This window comes from Thermobia domestica, chromosome 8, assembly GCF_964235325.1.
Source record: "Thermobia domestica chromosome 8, izTheDome1.hap1.1, whole genome shotgun sequence".
Taxonomy (NCBI): Eukaryota; Metazoa; Arthropoda; class Insecta; order Zygentoma; family Lepismatidae; genus Thermobia; species Thermobia domestica.
In genome coordinates, this window is record NC_137461.1 from 89,027,640 (window position 1) to 89,054,594 (window position 26,955).

General features: G+C 36.4%; 1 pseudogene across 2 annotated transcripts in view; it reads right to left on the reverse strand.

Annotated features, from left to right (window-relative positions):
* The window catches only part of LOC145693048 (glucose dehydrogenase [FAD, quinone] pseudogene), a 77,256-nt pseudogene that overhangs the window by 30,743 nt on the left and 19,558 nt on the right, over nucleotides 1-26,955 (reverse strand). Inside the window, exon 1 of one of the 2 annotated variants that reach the window (XR_014132704.1) lies at nucleotides 10,141-10,589. The exons of the other annotated variant lie outside the window; for it this stretch is intronic. The product of XR_014132704.1 is annotated as a glucose dehydrogenase [FAD, quinone] pseudogene, transcript variant X1 (transcript). Of the gene's footprint in view, nucleotides 1-10,140; nucleotides 10,590-26,955 lie in introns of those variants that run through there. 2 annotated transcript variants of the gene reach the window in all.

Below are 26,955 nucleotides of genomic sequence, written 5' to 3' on the forward strand. Positions count from 1 at the left end.
TTTCAGCTGATTGCTGAGTTTTGCCACCGTGGGATCCGTAGTCTGTCCGATTGTTGGTGGCAAGTTATTTCTGATGATCACTGAATCAGGCACGTAGCCAGGATTTTGCATTAGGGGGGGGGGTCCGTGACGAAATACTGTGGTTATCACACTAGGGGCTCGATCATTCTAAACTATTTAGTGGGAACATACTGTATATTCGTTCGTTTAGCCAGGATTTCGTAATGGCGGGGGGGGGGGGGTCGTGACATGAAATATTATAGTTACACACTAGAGGATCGATCAATCTAAACTATTTTACTGGCAACGTACCCATATTGGTTTGTTAGGACAATAAAATGAGGATATGTTAGTAAGTATTTTAATAAGAAAAACTATGAAGAAATCTTGAGTAACAGAATATTAAAAAGTATTGAAAAACATATAGCTTTCCGAGGTCATTCGAACTCGGTTCTACTTGGCTTCGTTTTATTATATTTGTTTAATTCCGTCAAGTATAGCGACAAGATCTCTTTCGGGAGTAAAGACATCCTATAAAATGAATTAGTGTTCCTGCGAAATTCAAAATGGCATATATTATTGGTGATTCTGGACATTTCTTAAGTTCTACCTGAGAGTCTATCTTATCGAACCGGTTTATCGATCGTCATTTATAGTCCATAGGAATAGCATGGAGATAGATGGCATTCGGAATGCTTCGTTGCAATAATATCCATTTTCAACTTGACCCCCCTCCCCCCGTTTCTCCACACAAAGCTCCTCATAAGAATGAGTAACCAAACGCTTGTTGTAGCATTATATTTTTTTACGTTGATTCATCTTTTTCTCGTTTCTTTTGTTGCATCTTTCCTTGATATTTTTATTTCTGGATCCAAAGGGGGGGGGGTCCGGACCCCCCGGACCCACCCCTTGGCTACGTGCCTGACTGAATCCAACCACTGTGGATCCATGGTCTGTCCGAGCGTTGCAGAGAGGTTATTTCTGCTGACCATTGAATTCCACCATCATGGGATTCAAGTTTATCCGAGCGTTGAAACAGGTTAATTTTGCTGACGCTGAGTTCTACCGCCGTGGGATTCATAGTCTGTCCGAAGCTATTTGTGCTGATGGTGACTGTATATGATTTTCTAGATACATCGTACTGCAGGTTATCGCCTTTCTTTTCGTAGTCAAAATTTGACAGAATTTTTTTAAGTGTCTAATTGAGTTTGAGTTTTTGAGTTTTGTATTCTTATACAGCATCGAGCTTATGAAGGACAGAATGTACTATTAACGTGAGTTCTGAACCACAATCGGAGTTCTGACTTTGATATAGTTCTCAGGCAAACAGATCACCTTGCAAGACTAGCCTTCTAGACCGTTCCCTGCCACTATCTCGCCTTCTGGAGAGGTGGTTTACAGGAGGGATCATGCGACCGACCCCGGTTTACGTACTTTTTATGTATCCGACCTGGTATTTGATGTATGAAACACACCAGCGATGTAGGTAAAGTCTATTATACGACTTCGTTTATAAGAATTTAAAATTCTAAAATTATCATGTTAAAGTTGGATACATTCAGTAAGTAATGATATCGAACATATAGAAATATGTAGAATATAAAATAAGCCCGATTTGAAGTGTAACGTAGAAATGATTCACTTTCTGGCTTTATTCTTTAAATCTCGTTGTCCTGAATTCTTGATTAACTGCAGCATTGAACGAGCAAGCACAGTTTCCAGTCTGCAATAGGGCTGTTCCGATAATCGAGTAATCGATAACAATTCGATAACATTTCAAAACCGTTTCATCGATAAAGAATTTTAATTTTATCGAATTATCGAACTTTCGAGACTCCCGAAATGTTTGAGACTCTCGAAATGTTCGAGACTCTCGAAATGATCGAGACTCCCGAAATGTTGGGGTTTCTCGAAGTGTTCGAGGCACTCGAAGTGTAAGAAACATTAGACAACTTCGAGACACTCGAACTGTTCGAGAATCTAGAATTGTTTGAAAGCAGCAAATACAGAAATATATCAATATGATCGCATTTGTCGAGTCGCTTGAATATTTAGAAAAGTTCGGGATTATCGGAGTGTTCGAAAGAAACGACGTATTCGAGGTTATCATAGTTGTATATAATATGTATTACATATATGCAGAGTGTTCATTTTATAACTTCTCTCCTTAGCAATGTAGTGAAGGAAAAGTTTTTCCCCCACAGATCTGTACAAGGTTTAAGCAGTCTGTCAGAAGAGAGAAAGAGGAAGAGAAAACATGCATCACCCGAATGGAATTGGAATCCAAGACAACGTTAGTCTACTAATAGTCACTTTGCCGATTGCGCCATTAACAGCGCAGGCAGAAAAATAATTTTACATATGATTTCGACAAATACAACTTTGCAATAACTTATCAGATGAAAAAAGTTGTTTGACTAGTTTGGCTGCAGGAAAAAATCATTGGAGAGGTGAAGGAACCGAACTGTCCATCACTACTTTTGATAATACCCGAAACTTCGATAATACTCGAAATATCGATAATACCCGAAACTTCGATAATACTCGAAATTTCGATAATACCCGAAACTTCGATAATACTCGAAATGTTGATAATACCCGAAACTTCGATAATACTCGAAATGTTGATAATACCCGAAACTTCGATAATACTCGAAATGTCGATAATACCCGAAACTTCGATAATACTCGAAATATTGATAATACCCGAAACTTCGATAATACTCGAAATGTCGATAATACTCGAAATTTCGATAATACCCGAAGCTTCGATAATTTCAGATACTCGAACGGTTTCGAGTAACCGATGACAACTCGATAAATTTTCACTCCCGAAGTTCGATAGGCCTTCAGCCTCATCGAACACCCCTAGTCTGCAATACATTATGAACGTATATGTCTCATTAAAAGTAATTTCATAGAATTCTATTTATGCTCAAATAACAATGTAAATCGTATCTACTTTAACAAACCCTTCTGAGGGCTTGTGGCATGACCTTGACTAACATACTCTGAAGGACAACAATTTTGATATGACATGCGGAAATTATATCTCCAATTGATTTTTTGGGAGATTGGCGCTGTTGACATACAGTTACAAAGAAGAATTTATTGTATTCTGTATATAAAGCCACTTTTCGAAAGTAATTTAAAACACTGACCAGTGATAATCTTAAGGATTATTACAATAACAGACAACTAAAAATGAAGTGGTACTACAGGAACCTTTTAAACACATAACAGGCGATGTTACCATAGACACACACAGTGTTGCTATTCAGCCGGTTCGCTAGAACCGGTTGTTGAAATCTTTCGAGTTCGCAGAACCGTTAATAATTCCCAGACATAACAAGTTTTACCCACTTATATCCAAGAACAGTTCATTTTAACTTTATTGCTCTTTAGAAATTCTTACAGCTACAGGATTCAACATATGATCTCTCACAACAAGGTATAAGCGTTTATTTCTTGATTTCAAATACTCAGATATCAAGAATGAAAACTGGGATCACGTGAGTGTATTAGCGAGGGTTATTTATGTTTGAAACGCATACACATACGACCATTATCAAGAATTGTCAATCCATTACTAGATTGAGGTCTTTCCAATACTTTTTGACAAACATCTATTTTGGATAATTGTTTCCAGGAAATTCGCAGTGCTACCTAATTTCGTCACACCACCTTGCATTAGGATGCTATGTAAGTTTCTACTTGTCATTTGTGGTATCCAGTAAAAAATGTGCTTTTGTCTACCTTAATTTGGTTTGTTTCCTAAGAGTCATATCTATTTCCCTACTTATCCATCTTGTTACTATCTCTCTCTCTCTCTCTCTCTCCAATCTTTCACTTTCTTTTCTTGTTTATTAATCGCCAGGGTACAAATATTTAATACTAGAGTTACACCAACCATCAAAGTTGGAATTCCGACTTGGTCAAATTTTTGTTAAAAATTAGTTTAATAAGGTAAACGTTAACCGTTATACATTAAGTACTTCTAATAAAGATTTACTAAAATAATTGAAAGAAGAACTCCTTTTTCCACAATCGGGAAACTATTATTACTCTTTCACAACATTCTAATTTTACAGTCAACTATGCATATTACTCATTGCATACTATGGAAATTACTCATTGTGGTTTCTGGAGTTTCTGGTTTGTTAAATTCGGAAAGGAAATCTGTGTGAACAACTACGAACTAGATGCTTATGAAATGCAAGTGAAGAAACATAGAGAAAATTTGTTGGGCAGAATAAGGAAACAGGGAGGGAATGGTGGAATAAATTCGGAAGAGATGGAGATAATTGAAAAGACACTGCCTGCACTGTGAAGAAACAGTGCAGTTTTAGATAAGAAAGAGTTTTCAAATGATGAGCCTTATTGAAGATTGAATTCTAGGGTTAATAAGAAGTTAATGAGAGATCATAGGGGTCAGTTGAGACTTATGAACTGTCACAACTTCAAGTGCAATGAATAATTACTTTATACTTTTTCAGAACCCCATACTTTGTAACTTTAAGACACAAAAATAAATTATGAACTTTAGAACATTAATGTTATGCCTTTATGTAAATCAATGACTTTCCTTAATGTAACACCAAAGATTGTCTTCAATGGTTAATTGTCTTACAATGGAGGTTTATATTCCTCCAAAATTAACTCAAAATCATACCTCTTTTCGATAGATTCTCAGGAGATGCTAGTAAGATTGAGACAATGTGTTTTACTAATTTAGCTAATTGAATGTGAAATGGGTGTAGTGCTATTTTTACCCTCTCCCTAAATGTAATAGCTGTGAGACATTAAAAATTTAACTTTTTTTTTTTCAAATTTCTGGTTAATAAGAAGAAAACACAGTGACTCATTTATCCTATAGCGTTTTGTAAATGACAAATAACCTACTTTTCAAAATTATATTTTGTCATTTGCTTTTGCGTTAGATGCAATTTTAAGCTGCATTGTGAAAGTATGGTAGACTTTCAAAATGTACGAAACCAATACTAAAACGATTTGATCTAATTTAATTTTGAGTTCAGCGTCCCTTTCAGCAGCGAGGCTGTACGAGACTTGGACCTACAGCTTAACTTGGGATCCGAACCGCATTAGCTCCTACCAGGAAACGAACCCGGAGCTCCCACGCCAAAGGACCACGCACTAACTGCTTAACCATGAGGGAGGTCAATAGTAAAACAAAAGTAGATTACAATAGAGGGATAAGGTCAGAAAGTTAACTTGTTCTTCGAACGCTTAGTCTATATATGAACAATTTCTCGCTATCTCTCGTACAATGTTACTAATCGGAAGTTGTATATGTCTACCACTTCCGGTTGCAATAGATAAATAAAATCGGGAATGAAACCTATTCTTGTGGCAGTGTATCCATATCATGAGCTCCAGTTTCGCTATCTGTTATCGATTTTCCACTATGGCGACCAGTGCTAAAACCGGAAATCGTATATTTCCAAAAGTTATTCTTTGTATGCTGAATCCTTTATCATATTTCCTCTATGGAAATCAATTTTAAAACCGGAAATTGCTATACAGGAATAAAGTCGGAAATAAAGCCAGTTCTTGCAGTATTGAATACATTGCTTCTTGTTATATATTTTACTAGCGTTGATTGCTGGCTTCGCTGGGTTGAAGCACAACTTCTTTTATATATCTTCCCCTCTCCCACAAGCTGTGGAGCTGAATTTGGATTTAAACGGCATCGAATATGTCACTGTTCATCTCAATGACCCCGAAAAACTGTGGATTCGACACTAATATCGTTCATTTTCGATCATTTTTATGTATTTTTCCCTCCCCCAAGTTGGGGGCTGAATTCGGCTCTTAAACGGCATTGGATTGAACGGTTCATCTCAACGATCCCGAAAACTATGAATTCGGCACTAATATCGATCATTTTTAAATATCGCCCCCTCCTCTTTTCCTAAGTTGCACCGTCAAAGTGAAAAGATAAAAACCATTTCAGGCACGAACCTCATCCACATTGAAAATTTGATCGAGATCGGTCGGGTGGTTCAAGTTATTAAATCACAAACATAGTGACTTCTGTTTTTATATAGGCCTATCTGCAGATTACCGTGTTGTCGATAAAGGCGATCAATTTTGACACCAAAAGCAGTAGATTTTTCACCGTTTCTAGATTGAGTAGGGAGATGACAGTCGAGATAAAACTTACTCTTGGTACATTAAATCTTTGTGAAAAAGTCACTTCTGGCTCTTACCGTTTTTGCCGTTATCTCTTGACAGACGGATATAGGCGTTCTATAAAAACTTTCCATACTTACACATAGTATCGTTTGGAAGGCAAGTCTGAAGAGAAGTTAAGAAATGTCAAAACATGCTAAAATCTTAATAGGCCTGACCTTACGTAACTGTCTACTTAAAGTGTGAGGTAAACAAACGTTCATGTGAAACTGGAAGTGAATATTTTTTCCAAAAATTTTTGCGTATAGCTACTGAATTCAGGCTATTTGAGCCGTTAGTTAAAACATCATATTATACAAATTTAATATGATGAAATCAGTGTCTTTGGTGTCATAATATATATAATTGAGCTCGCAAACAGAAAGAAAAAAAATTCTCGAAAAAGTGACGTCAAGTGAAGATGGCATTAAGCAAAGGCAAGAAGCAGTTATTAAAATTCCAGAAATCTCGTTTTGTTGACAACCTTACCTACTTTTGGACTGTTTCTCTCATCAGAGCGTGAATTGCTGACAGATAATGCATATATTATTATTAAAAAAAAAAAAAAAAAAACGCGTTGTGGTTGCTGCTGCTGCTCTCGGATCCATCCATGACAAAGGTTACGGAGACGACAAAGTGAAGCAAAGCAAAGAAAAGATAATTTTGTCTTAAAGTCATGGAAACAAGGTGTGTGGTTACTCACTCACGTGTGAGAAAGAATAGTCATTTTAGGACAAATGATCAACGCTGTTGTAAAAGCGGTGAAAAAAATAAAAAATAGAGGAAAATTAGGATCATTTTTACATTATTTCTAAGGAAAGAACCACTTTATGCCTTTTTTTAAAACATGAAGTTGCCCTGCTATCTAAGGATATATAAGGACATTCTGTGTTCTGCTTATGACTTTGTCGTAGTCCTTCAAGTGGAGCTTATGACTGAGAAAAGCAGACTCCAAATCAGTGGTTCACAACCTGGGGGTCGTGAAGAGCAGGCAGGAGAGGCACAAGCTATGACAGAACTAAATGTGAAATTATGCATAAAATACAACTAGTAATAAGCATTTACGCTTTAGCTTTAGCAAACTTCAAAACGCTACCTACATGTTTGACATTTTGTCTTCCCTATTTCTATTCAAGATTGCTACTTTATTAAAACTAAATAATTATGCAAATTATCATTATTATTACAAAATTATCAAAAATTAGTACAAAATGCTATTTCAGTGTATAAGATGGAGTTCAAACACTTAGAAAATAAGAGCAAAGAAAAAACTCAGTATAATGGTTGACATTGCTTTCCCTTCACAAGTTTCTTGATATTCGGTGATAAGTTCGACAAAGCACAACTCAGATCACTTTCCACTCCCAAACGGTTGCGATACCTCGAAAATTCTGATTCACAGAGGTAAATTGTCGAAAACTGAACAAGAACTTTTTCCTATTAATTAACTGTTAAATAAACTAATGACTTTTTAAAGCCTTTTCTTATAGACCACAGATTTGAGTTTACGTTTTATGACGTCATATGTTTTGGGCACCGAAACTTACGCACTATACTAAAAGCATTAAAAACCACTGAAGTTCATAATAACATCGTTTTGTAGGTACTATCTGGCTGACTTTCTAAATATTTGATGTTCCTCATTGTTTTGAAGTGATACACTAAAATTCAAAAAACTAAAGTTAGCGGAGAGCCTGAAGTAAAAAATATGAAATCTTTGAGTTTTACGTCCCGCGTTTATGCCGGTTAGGCTAAAGGAGACGGTGATTATGAGTAATGAGTGAAATGGTGGAATGAAGAAAGTGGGAGGAAACGGGAGAACCCCGAGAAAACCCACGCACACGGTGTTTGTCCACCACAAAGTTCACTTGGCGGGGGCTGGGATCTAACCCGGGACCCCAAGCACCGGAGGTGAACGCTATACCACTGAGCCACCGTTTCCCCCAAAGAGCCTGAAGTAGAGTTCGTGTGCGAGTAGTTGAATTATAGTGGTTGACGTTACTGTTAGCATCACACGTCGCGAACTGGAAGATTTATTGTTATAATGCTGAAACAAAATCCATTTGTTTGTTTCTTACAATTAGAAGACGTCGCTGATTTATTCATTTATTTATTTTTGTGAATTACGTTACTTCCGTTTCTGCTATTGATAATTTGACATAGACCACCCACACTACCAATGCTCTGCTTGAATGTGATTTTGCACATTTAACAATTAATAACAAGGTTATTGATAGGTGTGCAGAGTTAACGCTGTATATAACTCATTTGTTGTATTACAGTTTGGTATATAACACTCCTATGATCATTCTAATAACTCCAATACTTGGTATTTGCATCACGTAATATACGCGACAAAATAAATTAGAAAGTATCGACGACTAAGTTCATTGCGGACCAGGAACACATTTGCCAATGAACTTCACAATTCCCTAGTGTCCGTGAAAAAGATTAGGTCTTTCTTTAGTGTGTGTGTGTGTGTGTGTGTGTGTGTGTTTGTGTGTGTGTGTGTGTGTGTGTGTGGAAACATGGTTACACGCGATTGTGAATCAATCACTCCTTAAATAGATCTAAATCATGGATCACACAGTTCTAGAACCCTTTACAGTGTGATTAATTACTTGATGTATTGAAGTGTTGGTAAGTCAGCTATGTTGATTCAGAATCTGACGTCATTCCGTTTTCACACACACAAAACGTATATAACGCAGTGGTGAATCTACTCAGGTACCTAGGCCCCTCAATTTTTTGAGTTAAAAAAAAAAACATTTAAGCTATTAGTTATATATTTTTGACACTTTATAGTAAACTCATGATGCACATATCATAGTCTAGATTTTGGCTGCCCCCAGTTTTTAGCTTCTACATCCGCCACTGATTTGTCGTTTAAAAAAAAAATACATCTAAGTCATTTCCTTGACAAGGGTTAGGTGGTAGAGCAGCAATATGCTGAACCTCGCCCGCTTGAATAAAGCCTTTTTCAATTCAATTCAATTCAATTCAATTCAGTTTTCGTTATCTTTAAATTACTCACTAAAATTATGAAGAAAAAGAGGGGGGACGGGTTCAGTGTAGCGATGACACTTAAGAACGACATTATTTTTGCAGTGTGAAAATACTATATGAGGTGTTCCGAGTAGTTACGGCGAACTCAACATCGAGTTATGAAGATTAACTCGACTTTACTATACATATATAGTTATAGTACCCATCTACAACCATATATCCCTATGCTGTGGAATAAAACTTCGCCAATATACTGGAGGCTCAATTTGTGTTAACTTCTCTAGTCCATGACGACGTTAACACAGAGGATGATGATGATCAATGAAGAATATTGTATTTTATACTTCATGTTAATTTTTCAATACTACTAGTGCGAATTTCCTGAGATTTATGAAAACAGTTTTAGGTCTGTTTCAGATTTTTTTTATTGTTCCTTCCCAATCTGTCCTATTTGTCCTAAATAAAAATAATGATCGATAATAATTGTGATTAAATTAATAAATAATATTAACAAATTTTAATAATTCTACAATATTATGAAAGTTTAACGAAAAAAATGAAAACCTCATACGTAGTTTTTAAGAATATTTAAAAAAAAAAAAAAACATTATTTTGTAAACCTAAAAATGTATGCTGAACGAAGACGACTCCACCTATCAACGTGAAACCGATATTGAAGCATATCATTATGAAGCTCTTCATTATAATACTAGCAAGATGAAAGTCCGTGATATGGTTAATGAGATTTAATCCAAATAATAATAATAATAATAATAATAATAATAATAATAATAATAATAATAATAATAATAATAATAATAATAATAATAATAATAATAATAATAGGTAGAGGAACATTTTGAATTCCCTCTTACTACCCGGAATGCCTTTTATATATATCCTCACTTTCTGAAGAACTGTGGTAATGAAAATGTCATTTACCTGAAAATAAGTCCTTGGGAACACTCCGACATATCTTGAGGTAACAATGTTGTACTGTTGCGTTCATTGTCTATGGAGACAAAATTAGATACGAAGCTAATTATGGTAACACTAGAAACGAAAATGTAAACAAATTTCTTCGTTCACAAATATAAAAGTCACAAACACCTAAGTTCACATATGTACAGTACGTACACTCCTTTGCACACACTGTGTGTTCTGTTGTGGTAAAAAATGTTTTGATGTCCACCGAGAGAATCTAACGGTTCTCCTGTCACTTTCTAGACGAATGCTCTCGTCTCTTCCGATGAAGACATCCATACCCACTTTCCAAGCATTGAGCTGCCCCTTTTGTTCATGAGTGTGTGTGTGTGTTTGGTTTTTAAGAAGCAGTGAACGCGACCCACATTTTCTTTTTTGTTTGCACACCCTACAGACTTCATACGTACATGAAGATGTGCACGTAGTTACCTAACTAACTATTGAAGACAACTTGTTTCATTCATTCACAAAGAGATTACGGGTGACTTTTCCTGTTCAGTACCTGTTATTGCACCACCGAACAATTCCCCCATTATTGTTTAGAAGAATACTCCTTTTTGGCCTTATTTACTTGTTTCTTCCGAGTGTTATTTAATAGTTGTAATATTAAATGGTTGCCTTGAGTTCCGTATTCGCACTAATTTTAGGCTCTCAAATAATTCTGAGCATAGTACGTCTGATCTATCTGAAATTCAAATCGATTAAGATACAATAGACCCTACTGTCATTTTAGCAATTTAAAGAAAATTACTTCCAAGGAACTTATTGGTTAGGTGCCGAACAGCGCCCATTTTAACAATATGATTCCGTGTTATTTGCGATCATTCCAGTTGGTAACAAAGTACCTTCTCGTTTGTATAGCGAGCAACTTTGATTGTCAGATTGATCATATTTATCGGCCTCGAAAAAAAAAAATACTAGTTTGAGATCAATCGGTGACAGAGGTGTATCTAGAAGGTAAAAACTAAGGGGGGGGCAATCAGAACCCAGACTATGATATGTATATCAAACTTTCAAAAATATATAAATATTAGCTTTAATTATTTTTGTCACTCGAAAAACTGGGGGACCTAGGCCTCCTGGCCCCGGGCTAGATACGCCTCTGAGCGGCGACTAGTTCATTAAATTATTATAAAAAATCACGAAACCAGTTATCAGTCTTTTTTTCTGTATTATGAATAGTTTTATACTAAAACACGTTGCTTTAAAATCTAGGCGCTGGAATGAAATGAAATAAAATCTTTAAATTTTACGTCCCATGCTTATGCCGATTAGGCTAAAGGAGACAGTGATAATTAGAAATGAAGGAAATGGTGCAATGAAGAAAGTAGGAGGAAACGGAAGAACCTCGAGAAAACCCATGCACACGGTGTTTCTGCACCGCAAAGTTCACTTGGCGCGAGCTGGGATCGAACCAAAGACCAGGCACCAGAGGTGAAAGCTCTACCACTGACCCACCGAAGCCCCAATCTAGGCGCTGATTATAGGGAAATTAAATCTCAAGTTCTGTTGTTCCCTTGATCTATCTAAACTATTATAGATACAAAATAATAATAAGTAAGAAAAATAAATAAATAAATAAGAAACACAGAAAGAATAAGATAGAAAAGCAGGAAATGCAAAAATCTCCAGGAATTCAATATACCTATAATTGAGAAGCTAATAAGAGGAAGGGTTAATCCGAAGACACAATCGATATTTTGAGAAATGATTTGAAGCTGGAGAAACATAGGATACTAAGTACATCATCAAATGAAAATCGTTTCTAATATACTTTCCTTTTATAATTAAGGGACAAGCGATGGCTCAGCAGTAGAGCTTTTACATTTGATTCGAAGGATTCTTGGTTCCATCTCACAAGGAACCCTAGGTATCTATCAGAGCCCGATTTTCATGAAACTTTGTATATATAGAGAGTACCTCGGAAAACTCGCACAGCCAAAATTGTAGCTGCAGAGTCCAAGACGTTGGGACACTATGGCCCGAGAAAGATCAAAAGTGGAACGTCAGTACATTAAGGACATGGTGAGAAAATGCACGTTTTTCTTTAAAACTAATCATTGTAGCGACACGAAATGAGCATACATGGATACGAGATGGTCGATATGATCTGTTAAAAGTTATAAAAAGAATGTCCGCCATCTTGAAAGAGGCCATGTTGAAACTGGTGCAATTGGTGTAAATGAGAAGAGGGCCATCCGATGCATTAATTTGAACGTAAATAGCCACAAAAACCTGTTGGTGAAGTCTGTTGTGGGATTATATTATTCCTGTGCTTCTGGTAGAGTGGTTTAGGTGCAAGATGAGCAAAGTGTATCTTATGACACACGAGCAGATGCAGATTATGGAGCGCTATGAGTGGGATCAGTGGAACTAGAAAACCGAGCGAAATATAATTTTAGCAGTACATCATTTGTGTCACAGTCAACATGTAATTAGTGTGGATGTGCTGATATGACGGGTTCAATCTTCATAATAATGTCATGGTTGACATTAACTTGTAACTTTTTATTAGACTTAAATTAATTCGAACAGAAATCAGAACGTCATATCAGTCCACCTATAGCGCTCCATACCCTGCATCTGCTCGAGTGTCACGAGATTCACTTTGCTTATCTTGTACCTAAACCACTCTACCAGAAACACAGAATAATGTAATCCCACAACAGACTTCACCAACAGGTTTTTTGTGGCTATTTACGTTCAAATTAATGCATCGGATGACTCTCTTCTCATTTACACCAATTGCACCAGTTTCAACATGGCCTATTTCAAGATGGCGGACATTCTTTTTATAACTTTTAACATCATATCGACCATCTCGTATCCATGTATGCTCATTTCGTGTCGCTACAATGATTAGTTTTAAAGAAAAACGTGCATTTTCTCACCGTGTCCTTAATGTACTGACGTTCCACTTTTGATCTTTCTCGAGCCATAGTGTCCCAATGTCTTGGACTCTGCAGCTACAATTTTGGCTGTGCGAGTTTTCCGAGGTACTCTCTCTATATACAAAGTTTCATGAAAATCGGGCTCTGATAGATACCTAGGGTTCCTTGTCAGTTCATGTAATCTTGTGCTAATCAACATCATCATTATTTCATCTTTTGAGTTTTCTTATGTTTCATCAGAGGCGGATCTAGAAGATAAAAACTGGGTACCCAGTTTATGATAGGTACCCAGTCTATGATAGGTATATCATGAGTTTACTATAAACTTCAAAAAAATACATAAATGATAGCTTAAATTATTTTTATCACTCAGAAAACTGGGGGGGCTAGGCCCCCTGGCTATATCCGCCACTGTGTTTCATCCTTTCGTCCCATACTCTTCATTTGACTAATTAATCTCTCATTATTCATGTGTATTTGTCGTTATTCTCCACTATCCTTGGATTGCTGCCGCAGCGTTCAGCCTGAATTTGAAGTAACAGTTCACGTATGAGACGGTGTTGAGCAGTCATCGTCTCTGCCACTAAAAGCTGACAGAATGGCGGCGTCTGTATTAAATAGTCTACCTATGGGCCAGTTTGTCGATCGCGGCGTATACACGCGTCTTGCTGTTTGGGTTGTGGAAACATTACAATACTTACGACTTTCCACTTTCGATACTATTTCCCAACACCACATTGATGATAGGCCCTAATCACTTTTCTTTTCGAGTTTTATGTATGGTTGTTGTCCTTCACGTGCATACATGAACGAAGAGCTACGCTGCAAGATTTTTCAAAATTCATGTGAGAATATTTTATTAATGTTTTGTTATTGTCGGTAAATGTCTCAATTGTCATGTAGATTGATAACGTTCTTTATCCATTTATAGATGTACGGCGTATATCGTATACCATAATTTGAACCTTCAAAATGGTTTATTTAAATTATATCTCTATTTTGTAATTCCAAGTAACCTTCGGGCCTTTTAAATATACATTTAAGGTGTTGATTTTCGGATCAGAGCAGAACTTTTTGGTACACCATAGAACGGGAGATAAACAGACAATGTAGCCTATCAACAGAACAAATCTTCTATAACAGAGATTCAGTCTTCCGAAGGCTTTAAAAACTCTGTCAACTAGGCCTACATTTTAATTTTTATAAAAAAAAAATCATAAAATATATAGGATTAATGTATTGTCATACTACTTAATACTTTTTCCATGACCATGGCATTGACCATGAACAGCTGAAATAGTACGATCATAATCTCTCTTGATAACTTAAAAGACTACTGTGACTTTGAAACGCATGATCAGTAGAGACCTATTTCTGTTGGGAAAAAAATCTTCTTTTCAATACCGGTACTTCAAATTTGAAATTGTCTGTAATGTACAGTATATAAATCATGTATTTTCGTAATGTATTCTCCAATCATAATTATATAAAGTGTATGCATAATTATGATACTAGTTCCAGAATAACGCAAGTGTCCGATAGGAAATACCGCTACTAACACTTTTAAGGCTTATAGTTCGGAAACTGTAAAGTTCTCTAGCGATGCCCATGCTTTCTTTTTATTTCTTTTGGGAAAACATTCAGATAGATACTCTATAGAAATACGTATATTCTATTGAATGCCTGGAAAGGATAAACCTTATAAAAGAAATGTAGGTTAAACTTGCCCTAAACCCATATCGCTACGTCTAAATGCCGGTGGTTGTTCCACTTATAAGGGGTAGTGGTGAAGAAGAAAAAAGTGAAAGTGCTTGGAAACCTGAGTTATACATGAAAGTAGGTTTGTTGCTAAGAGCAGAATATATGATAAATATTTCTTTAGATAACTTACGAGGTGAGTAGGATAGTTTCAATGGTTGTAGTGTGCATTATACAACCTAGAAGAGTCAAGGCGTAGTTCACATATGATTTTTACATTATTTTTTTTTTCAGACGCTTTAGAAAACTTTCAACAATTTACCCTTGCTAGAAGATAGTGAAATTAAATACCTAAGGAGCAGTGAAAGTAAATTCATGAATTTTATTTTGTTTCTGGTAAGAGTAAGTATGGAAATTATGCAGTCGAGTATGAACTATGCACTTTTCCGAGTGTAGTCTTCCATTTTAATGTTGTTTTATCGAAAATACTTAATTTGTACGTATTTCAGTTTCCGAATAAATAAATTGTAGAGTACTGGCGTTGATATTGACGTTCATATATTGATGATAATCATAGTCAGTTTAGGTACCCAACAAAGCATGCAATAACCAAAAAGGAAAAAAAAAATGCATCCCATCGAGAGAGAGAGCTGCACATACTCTGTAGTTTGTAATATCTCCGAAGGCATGATTACACTTCAAAATTGATGTTTCATAATATTCACACTAAAATTATTGATAAGAAAGAATTTGTTTGTTTGGAATGGAAGTCAGTAAAGCTGATTTTTAAGTCTTATTCTTTTTGAGTAATTCTATGATGTGATGGGAACATTGCAAGCAGAAGAACAACTTTCCATTCTTTCAGACAAGAATTCAGATTTAGCAATGTGTTCAATAAGATAATAAGTGTTCAAGTCATTTTCAAATTTTCATTTCCTTTCTGTAGGAGTAAATTTAAATATCAATGAGTTTGAACGTTTCTTTCTGAAATCCAAGTTCCAGTTGTGAAATTATAGCGATCTTCAGAGGTACTCAACAGCTTCCTGGGGCTGCGGTGGCTCAGTGGTAGAGTGTTCATACTCTGTATATGTACATGGGGTCCTGGGTTCAATCCCAACTAGCGCGAAGTGAACTTTGTAGTGGACAAACACCGTATGCGTGGGTTTTCTCGGGATTCTCCAGTTTCCTCCCACTTTCATTCCGCCATTTCATTCATTTCTCATAATCACTGTTTCCTTTAGTCTAGCCGGCTTATCAGTGGAACGTAAAACTTATAGATTTAATTTAATTTAATTTCAACAGCTTCCTGACATAGCAATCAAAAATCGACTGAAATCCAATGAATCTATCTCAAAAAAAACTTGAATTTTAAGTATTTTTTTAATATATTCGTATTACACAACCTGTATTGAATTTCGATATCATGGATCGTTTCAACATAAATCTATGCATATTTGTTACCTCGATCTCCGCGAGTTTTCCCTTCCATTTGCATATTTGATATGTTGATGTTAATTTCATTATCCATGGATCTGTGCGTAAGTTGACTTCCGGTAGTTCCCCTACTACGATCAATTAGTTAAATCTTTTTTGTTCAAATACAATAGAGAGATCGGTGCATTTGTCATTGACGCTCTTTGACTTCTTATTTGCGAGAACAAAGACTTCTATTTTGCTTCAGGTGAACGTGGTAAAGAGGACACTGTAACACTTCTTCAGTCACATCGGCTCCTTGGCTCTGAATGTGTCTTCCATTTCGAATATGTCTATCATATTGTGAAATATAAAACGCCTACACAAATAATAGAGAAGTGGAGAATCAGAAATGGTGTAAAAGTTGTTATTGAGAAAATCAGACGTTTTTAAAGCAAATCTCTGGCAACTTAAGCTACAGTCATAGAGAGAAGTGTAGCAGTCTATGAGAGAAATATAGAACTCTGGGCTTTGTTAACTTATAGAAAATTAACGTATAATTACCTAAAAAATGTTAATTTTGGATTTACATTATTTCTTCTGTGCATCCCACTTGATTCTATAAATTCTACTTAGTCATTTATATGAGTATAAATTATGAATATGTATAAATGTAAATTCTTGCACTATACACTATATAGTACTTGATTCCATGAATTCTAAGGATTCATTTATATGAATTTTATAGGAGGCGTGGTGGCTAAGTGGTATAATGCTTACCTCTGGTGCGTGGAGTCTTGGTTCGATCCCCACCCAATTAAGTTGGTAGTGGACAACATCCTGCCCGTGGTTTTTTCTCGGTGTACTCATCTTTCCTTCCACTTTCTCGTTCCACCAATTCTTCCATAATCATGCACTTGCCCTAATTATCGTCTCCCTTAGCCTAAAGGACATACAATGTCCATGTTAAACTGAAAGATTTCATTTTATAATTTTGTTTGTTATGAAATGGCGAATTATTAGATTCTGTCACAGTTCTATACATGATTGGTAATCTATGAGTTGGCGGTCGTGGAAGCCATGAACAAAAATCAATTTTCAAAAGTGACTAAATACCCCTAACATTTTTAAGGGTTACAAAAAGTGTGGGCGGTTACCATTAATGTACCTACTGCCTTAATTATTTCTAAATTTTTAGAATTTAATTCATTACTTTCAAGAATTTTAACATTCATGGAATATAGTCACGGGCGCCGACTATTTGCTTGGGCCCCTGTATTTTTTAAAATTAAAATTCTAATCGATTCCTTGTAGGCGATATCTGAAAAGGTCCCCGCAAAATAATACAGAAAACGGCTCCACTGGGTATAGTCACGATCATATATCACAACCCTCTTTATTAAAACAATGCTCAGCATTATGTTAAAAGCCTGTAGATCCAGATAAAGCATCAGAATTCTAGTATGAACTATATGAAATTTGAATACTTTATTTTAAAAATAATAATTTATTCGTCAGCTTTAGCTTAACATCGTTAGTTACATTATCTTTGCAGTTTTCGTTAGAAAAATTTACTGTCCATTCCATATTGGTTCAAATATAAGGACATTTATTGTACGAATTGTAGTGCGAATTACAAAGATATTATAACTCTGCAATCGCTAAGTTCCAAACGTACTGGAAATGAAAAATGAGATCTTAAATAAAACGTTCAATGATTATGTCCGTTAGGCGAAAGGATCGAATGACCGAAGGAAGTGAATGGTTATAAAATAATTGGTGAAATGAGAATGTATGAGGAAACTTGAGATCCCACGAGAGAACCCACTAATTATAAACTCACATACCCCGGGATCGAACCAGGGAAACTTCGCATCAGAGTTGAGCGTTCTATCACAAAGTTATAATGTTCCTCTGGAAACCTATACATAGAATCAAAGTGTAGAAAATTACATCAACCAGTTTTAGTCGATTTTTCGTGAGGGAAATTGGCACTCGTGCAATTTGGCTTCGTTCAGGAAAAAAAAAAAAAGTCACTACACGCTGATTTATACATGCTCTAACTCTTTTGTCTATCTTGGTTACATATTTCTAGACTGGCCTGTGGCATATGTGCCACCTATCAGTAATATGATACACCTGCCACTTACTATTGCTTGCAGTTCTGTCACACAGCCGTTCCGTTTATACCTGTAGAATTAAAAGTCCCATATCGACTCTAATGCCCTTTATATTAACGATTAATATCAAAAATACAGTATGCTGGATTGTAATTTAGGAACGAAATAATGGGAGCATATTTGTCAGTGATTCTTGGTAGTTTTACCGGAAACTTTAGAATGTGGACTGTATGCGTATATTGACTTGATAGTACTACCTTATCAGAGAGAATGCTTTCATTTTTTTGGTCAGCATAATATCAATACTTTAAAGTAGGAAAGTGCAGTGAAATTCCTCGATCCTGTGAAATCCCTCTAAGTTGGACACCTGCAGTTCATTGGAAAACTGTTCAAAATTTCAATTTAGTGTTCCACGATTATGCCCTTTAGGCTAAGGAAGACGGTGAATAATGGAGGAAATATTGGTGAAGTGAGAAAGTTAGATTAAAAGGAGTATCCGAGAAAACACACGGTTATGATGTTGTTCACCACAAGCATACTTGGCCAGGAATCGAATCAGGAGCCACACATACCAGATGTAAGCGCTTTACCATTGAGCTACCGTGCAATGAACTAGGCCCGTGTCCCAGCTATACCTACTGGTGGAGAGAACTCCCCTAACGAATAAAAGTCTACTGATATACCTACCGTCGACACCGGAGCGTTAAGGCAAACTCACCTTCTGTTTTTAGTGTCAGGAGGAATACCGACCTACAATGTATTGAATCAATACGGTATAATCACAACCCAATAGAGTCCAACCCATTTCTGGAAGTACAGTAGAAACTCGATTAACCGTCACCCTCGGGACCGGGACGATGACGGTTAAGCGAATAGACGGATAACAGAAATATCGTTATAAACCTCTACAGTAAGTAGATTTAAAAGGTTCTGGAAGAAATAAATAACCTTATACAAGTGAATAATACATGTCCATGCTTTTCTCCATAAGGGTTTCAGTACTGTACCAAGTTTTATGTGGAAACTAGCATGACCGGAAGTGACGCATGACTATTTCAGTCCATTTTGCTTACACTTGATTCCGTGCTCTGCACGGCGCACGGCGTCAATTACGACACATTTAAAGTACAGTACTGTCCGGAGCAGTGACGGATAACAGAGAGTGACGGTTAATCGAGTTTCTACTGTACTTGAAATCTGCGAGACTACAAACTCGGCCCTGATTACTCGGAAAACAATATGACTGCGGTATCATGGGCACTACCAGCACCAATAACTCGTGCAGGTTGTTCATTTGTTGTGTGGGACGACCCTCTCCTCTCCTTCTGTATCTCCTTACTCTGCAAGGAAGGATAATGCATTGATGGAGAAAATTTACTTGTGCCCACCAGGGCAAAATAACTTCAGACTACTATGCTAGACTTCAGCGGAAACACCCTGCACATCTCCACAAAATGAAAGCTAACCAATGGACTCTATCTTTTGTCAAGTCAATCCAATCAGAATTGTTTCACCTACCTCTCCAAATTCCACTTTTATACTATTAATAACCTCTCATCTTCCCCTTGGTCTTCCCAATGAACTTCTAACATTTATCTTACCTTTCAGTGAAGTATTCCTAGTTTTTCCTAATCAAACGGTATAATTTTGTTTCTCCAATAAAATGACGTCTGTGTTCCAACTGGTGCTGTTATCTGTAATTTTGTTGTACTCATTAGTCTATATAATTATTCCGTGAACTTAACCTCTTTCGAAATCTTCTGCTAATGAAGCTATCTTTAGTGAATTAGAATGAAGACAAGAGTTACGTGGATCCATAACCTTCATTGTTTGGTTTGTGCCACTTTGACTATTCAAATGCTTTAAATTGTAAGAACACTACTTCAGGAAATATTCAGTATCATATAGAATGTGTCTTTTGTTATTATACTACAAACATATACAGTCTTGTTAAAAAAAATCTTGGTCTCCAACCTTGCTTTGATAGCCATGTGTGTAGAAAAATCTAACACTTTGACTCTAAATAGAAGTCTTGGCCAAAGAAAATCCACATTTGTTTGATTTAATTCCAACAGTGGGTAAGAATACAAGATTTTTCAAGGAGAGGGTGTGGTTAGGATGTTTTGAGCAAGACTGTACATACAGAGCAGAAAGTACATACGTCAAACAGATTTTATGCACCAATAATTTAAATAATTTACATATTTGCGTTAAAAATGTGTATCTGATCTTGATACAACTTATGTGTTTATTATACTCATAGTATATAGACCTAGATAATATAAACCTATACGAATTGTTTCAAGTGCACGTAATGTAAAGGATATTTCATTCTAATAATAACATTTATTCCAATGATTTCCAAAATTAACTCGTACTTTTTGATTTTGCCTATAAACAAATTATATATTTCAGAAATTTGTTTACGTAAAATCCTTTTGGGAAAAAATATTGATGTTTTAATGTTCTTTTTATAGTTTTTTTTTCTGAAGATTGATCATACTTGTTTTTACTATACACATCAGCTTCATAAAATATTATATTAACGATAATCTTCAGTGGGAGCTCATATGCGTAGCATTCTATTTTAAAGTGCAGTACCATATATCGTATTGCTATGTGCGTGAACAAGGAAATATTTTTTTTTCTTTTTACATTACTGTTCTGTCTCTTCTTCGTTCCGAACTCTACTTGCTTTGAAGAAATGAAATCTTTCAGTTTTACATCCCACGGTTATGCCGTGTGGGCTAAAGGAAACAATGATGAGAATGAATGAAAAATGGGGAATGAAGAAATGGGAAAACCCCGATCAAACCAACTGCACACAGTTGTTTTGAATAAAATCAAGATTTGAAACTAATTTAGACATTGAGATTCTCAAAATGTAATTGCAAATGAAATTGAGAAGTAGTGGGTTCCAGGCTTTTTTTTTTTTTTTTGTGAAAGTTTTGTCCGGCGGTGAAAAATCGAGATATGAGGGAGTTCCTCTGGAATACTATTTTCCCGAGAAGTTCTGCATAAGAGTGGCATGTAATCAGCGATGGATTGCTAGAATTATTGGTGGATATATGGTCGATCATTTTCAAGAATTTAACGTATACCCATCCTTATACCCTCCATTACATAACTGATATACCCACTGTATGTGCTAATCGGTAAGAATATTAAATGGATATATACCGTATACTCTCTAGTACATCCTCCCATGTAATCGCAGTTTAATTTATCTTATAGCTCTAGAGGGAGTAGGTTGAGGAATTTCGAGGGGAGGGATACGTGTCCACCGAAGAAACACTGATGGGAGAGTTAGTGCCCATAAGTTTGTACTGAAAGACAGTTTCATATCAAATACAAGGCCATAGCCATTTATGAGAACATATCTACAATCAATTACTCAAAAGTATATCCAATAAAATTTAATAATAATAATAATAAAGAAATTACTCAATGGAAGACAGGTCCGTTTACGGATTAAAGTAAACACGATAAATCAGTTGGCTAACTTGCATACAAACACGTAGCTCCCTATTCATTTAGATGGTATTTACTTTTACATAACTTACCTAAATTCACGGTGAAAGTTTGTGTATTGTTTTCGTCTGTCACCAATCTGTGTCCTCACTGCATGTGTAAGAAGTTAATAGAGATGTACGAGAACTGGTTAAGACGTTCTGTGTGTATGATCAGTCCCGGTCTTTCATCATTGGACTTTCTCTGTCAACAATGCGTTCCCCACCACCACAATATTGGCGAAGCCATCGCCTGGTAATTTGTCCCCTCGCCAATAAATGTGTTCATTCGATGAAATACGTGCACGAAACTTTGATCATATCTTAGCAATCCACGTCTCTTTTACCATGACGATATCTTACTCGTATGTCGTTGTTGTTAGATATGCTGTTCCTAGCCCACAAAAATGTATTCGCATCTTAAACAGGGATAAAAGTGAGGGGCAACGCGGCAGTGGCGGCGCTAGGCTTGTAATAGTAGGGGGCAGGAGGGGAGGCAAGAAGAATTTTGGAAAGCGAGGCAAGTACACATGTTTTGCTTTGAATATTATTATTATCGGTTGTACATATTATTAATATTATTATTCGCCGGTTGTACATAGAAAAATGGGGCGAAGGAAGGGCGAGAAAAATATTAGGGTGGCAGTCACCCCTCCTCGCCCCCTGTAGCGTCGCCACTGAAACGCGGGGGGATGTCGTTCCCTGCTTCTAGAAAATATCTTGTGTCGTCCCACCACTTTCTAAAAGAATTACAGTGAGCAAAGATAGGCACGGGGGACGGTAAAAACTTAAAAAATGATTCTATACGGTATCCACACCATATAGTATTTAGATAGAACTGTTACTAAAGTATAACCTCATCAAATTTCTTATTTCAACATGAGCAATGAGAGAACACCTGCTTAATGAGATGTAGCCCAAAATTATGATGAACTCTTAAATTTTAATTTTTCTTTAACAATAAATGTTCAAATGAAAATGAAATGAAATCTTTGAGTTTTACGCCCCACGGTTATGCCGGTTAGGCTAAAGAAGACGGTGATGATGAGAAAGGAGTGAAATGGCGGAATGAAGAAAGTGGGAGGAAACGGAAGTACCCCTGAGAAAACCCACGCACACGGTGTTTGTCCACCACAAAGTCCACACGGCGCGAGCTGGGATCGAACCAAGGACCCCAAGCACCAGAGGTAAACGCTTTACCACTGAGCCACCGCGGCCCCAATCAGTAAATTGAGTCTCATGTAGTTTCTGTGCTGAAATGAGACAATAAAATTCCAATTAATCATTCAAGAAACTTAACCAGAAACAGGACCATATTTGTATCGTATGACACTCGACGAGTATAATGGAAAGAAAATGCTTCGAGCGTATTTTCAAAGTACCTTACAACACGTATTGAAGAGACGGAAGAATTTCAGAAAAACGTCGATCAGGATATCGAATTAAGCAAGTACCAATTCCATCTTTTGATTGCGAAACTAATGCTAGATTCCAGGAACTGTATAGATGAGGGCTCAATCTCAGATTCTCCGTATTTCGGCTGAATGCACAATCACTACTTGAATTACCAGCAACATCAGTAGTTTTCTCGAATTCTAATTAACTTATTTGTTTACAAATAATGTGTGCGTGACTGTTAGTTGTACGGAACGTATGTTACTGTTCAGAGAATATGCATCACTATTAGTAGAAGACAAACAACTATAGATTCAATCTGAACTTCAGAGTGTATTTTTTACTTACTTAAATGACAAATATTTAAATCGTAGGTATTTGAAGAGCCCTAGCTGTGAAAATGAGCACTTTTCCCCCCATAGGTCTGTATGAACTTAATTTCCCAAACATTGTCGGTGTTGTTTTGAAACACCCTAGAATCCCAATATGGTTTTGTAACGAACATCATGCTCCAGGCTTATTATAATCTAGAAAGTGATTTTTATCCTTCTAATAGTGAACTCAAAAATTGGGACTTATCTGTAGTTGCTATAGTATTAAAAGCTAGTTTTGAGTGTTTGGTTGTAGAAAGTATATAGCGACCTTCACTATGTTTTTCAACATTTTAGTTAGTAACAATATAGCTACTGTTAGGAAGGGGTGTCAAGTTTTCAAGTAAGTACGCCTGGCCTCCCTGGTTTCCTATTAGCTTTGCCATTGTGCAGAGCCAAGAGGCAAATTTTAGTATTCTCACCAGTAATCAAACCAGGGACCATGCACACTAAACGTTTGCCCACTATTAAAAAATGAAAAGTTACCGGAACATTTATGAAACAGCGTTCATTTTTAAGTGATTCATTAGGAGTAATTGTTATTGTATTAATTCTCAAAACTAATGCAATTAAAATAATTAATGTATAAATACCAAGTATTAAATCCAGAAACAAGTGAACTTAATTTGTGGAGTACGTGACTATGAGCACGTAATTTTGCAAGAGTATTTGTTTGTGTGTGTTTTTGTTGATGATCTTACGCACACTTAGGCATGTATCTTACTACATGTGAATGTGTTATATACTCGTATGTGTATATGTATGATGTGGGCCCTTTGGCAGACGAAGGTCTAACGGTATAGTGACCTCTGCCAGTGTCGGGGACGGTTGACAGGTTCTGGGTCAAGACTTGTGTTTCTTGTGAAGTTTTCAGGAAGTAATTGCTCTGACGTAATGGTTACGCAACAATCTCACTAGAACGGAAAGTGAATGAGTTGTTACCTTCTTCTGGTGATGGTCTGGTTGTCATTAGTTGAGATGGATATTCTCGTTCAGCTCGAATTAGATCAAATATGAAACGATGAGGAGGGAAGATATTTTCCACTTTTTTGCGCAGAGCTTCCATGCATGACACTTCGTGAGATTGCCTCTTCTTACGCCTAATGACAACTATTTTATTTTGTATAGGAAAGGAGAGGATATGGTAGAGCGTTAACCTCTAAAATAACTACAGGCTGACCACACATCTCGGATTTTTCGGGACGCTCCTCCGCTAGCTGTTTCGGTGTCCAGTAAACATTTTTTTTTTCGGGAAAGGTAAATTAAATCATTTTTTTTTAAATGGTCATTTAGCTCAAAAACGTTAATATTTTTACGCGCGAAATATGTCAGAACATTAATGGTTGGAATGCAACAAAACTCTCTCTTAGCCAATGTTGGGTAGCAATATTTCAAACGAAATTAAATGAAACCTTTTAGTTTAACGTCTCACGATTAGGGCTAAGGGCTCTGTGGGCTAAGGGAGACAGATGATTAAGGAAAATGAATGATGATGGAATAATTGACGAATGACGAATAATTGAATAATGAAAATGTGGGAGAAAACAGGGATACCCCGAGAAAACCTACCACAAACTTACTTGGCCAGGTATCGAACCGAGAACCGCACGCACTGAAGATAAGCGCTCTACCACTGATCCATCGTGCCCCCGGTAGGATTATTTCAACAGTGTAAGAATCTGTACGTCATTATTGAGAACACCTGCCAAATAGGGAAATTTCGTGTATTTGTTCCCAGACATTTGTAGCTTAATGAATGTATTGGACTGAAGAAATAAAGTTGCTTTAATGTAGAGACATTAAAAGCAGTGTTCATAGTCAAAACCCATTCCTGCTTAGAATCAACAGTGCCGATATCTACATAACTTTGTTGGTGTGTGTGTTTCGTTGTCAGGTATCCAAGTAAATATATACGGATCCTGGGGAGGGAGGCAGAGCGCCGTCGGCTCTCTCATGATTGATGCCTGCGAACCTAATATAGAATGAGGAACTTGTGTAGAAATTCATTTTTGTGAGAAATAAATGTAAAGTGCAAAGTAAATTAAATACCATTCATTTGTCGTAGGCCTATTGCATTAAACTGAAAACGCTGCACTTTGACACATTTGCATGTTGTAATAAATAAATTATTGTAGAACGTGTCCAGTTCTTTCAGTTGAGAATTTGATCAGCTCGCTAAATATCCTTAGTCCAATTTTTCAGGGTTTGTGATTTTGTTTGCTAAACGTTGTGTGTCTGAGTTTCGTTGGAGTTCTCCCGTTTACTCCTAGTCTCTTCGCATCACCATTTTCTTCATAATTCACTTCCATTTAAAATCCTATTCATCGAGACTTCAATTCGTAATTTACACCATAAATAGAAATGGAACTTATCAGGTATTTCCTTAGTGTAATGAATTTTGTGATAGGAAACGTATTCGTGGGCTTTTCTCGAAGTTTTCCTGTTTCCTTCCTTATTCTCATTCCTCCAATTCTTTCATAATTATTCACTTTCATTTATCATCCGTCTCCCGTAGCCTAAATAGCGTTTTCTCAACTATGGGCCACGGATTACAAGCAGCTCTTGAAATCTGTTTTTATAATCCTTCGCCTAGATTGATAATTAGTGAAAAATGCGTAAACAGAAAAAGAAATAGAATTCAAGTGAATTGCTTATCGCATATTATGGCTGAGAATCTAAAACAAAATTTCTAAATAATATATGCCAGTCAGGCCCGAACCCAGAATTTTTTTTTGTTGGGAGGGGTCCAATACTACAAGCCACTACGGATCATGCCCGTATCCAGGGGGGTGGGGGTCTAGGGGGCGGGCCGCCCCTAAATTTTCGCCGCCTCCCCTAAAATTTTCACGGTAGGCTTGCAAATTAATTATAATATGGTGATGAACTATAATATGATTGGATCGGGCCCCCCAACATTTTTGGGCTGGCTACTGGCCTGCTACGGATATGTAATATTAAAGGGGTTTTATTCTCCACTCGAAGAGACAATAAGTAATTCTAAAATATTTTCACCCTTATTTTCAGAAGAAAAAGATAGAACTAGATTGTTTTTATAAGACAAAGAGTATATATAAAGTATAAAATCAAATTTTCACGCTACATCAATTATTATGAAAGTGTACAAACCTATATTGAGTTAGAAAGTTTTGCGTGTGGGGTCCATCCCCTTCCTCGTGGGTGCACCTCTGGTGCAAACGTCTTTTACTTTCTCTCTCAGCCTTGAATGATATATATAAACACCAATGTCACAGTGTACACAATGAAAAGGAGTTTGGTTTGATTTTTGGTAATCCAAACTGCTAAATTTCATAACAAGCCTAGAGTAAACTACGTATAACATTTTATCTTAAATTAAATGAAGCAACTTATATTTTAA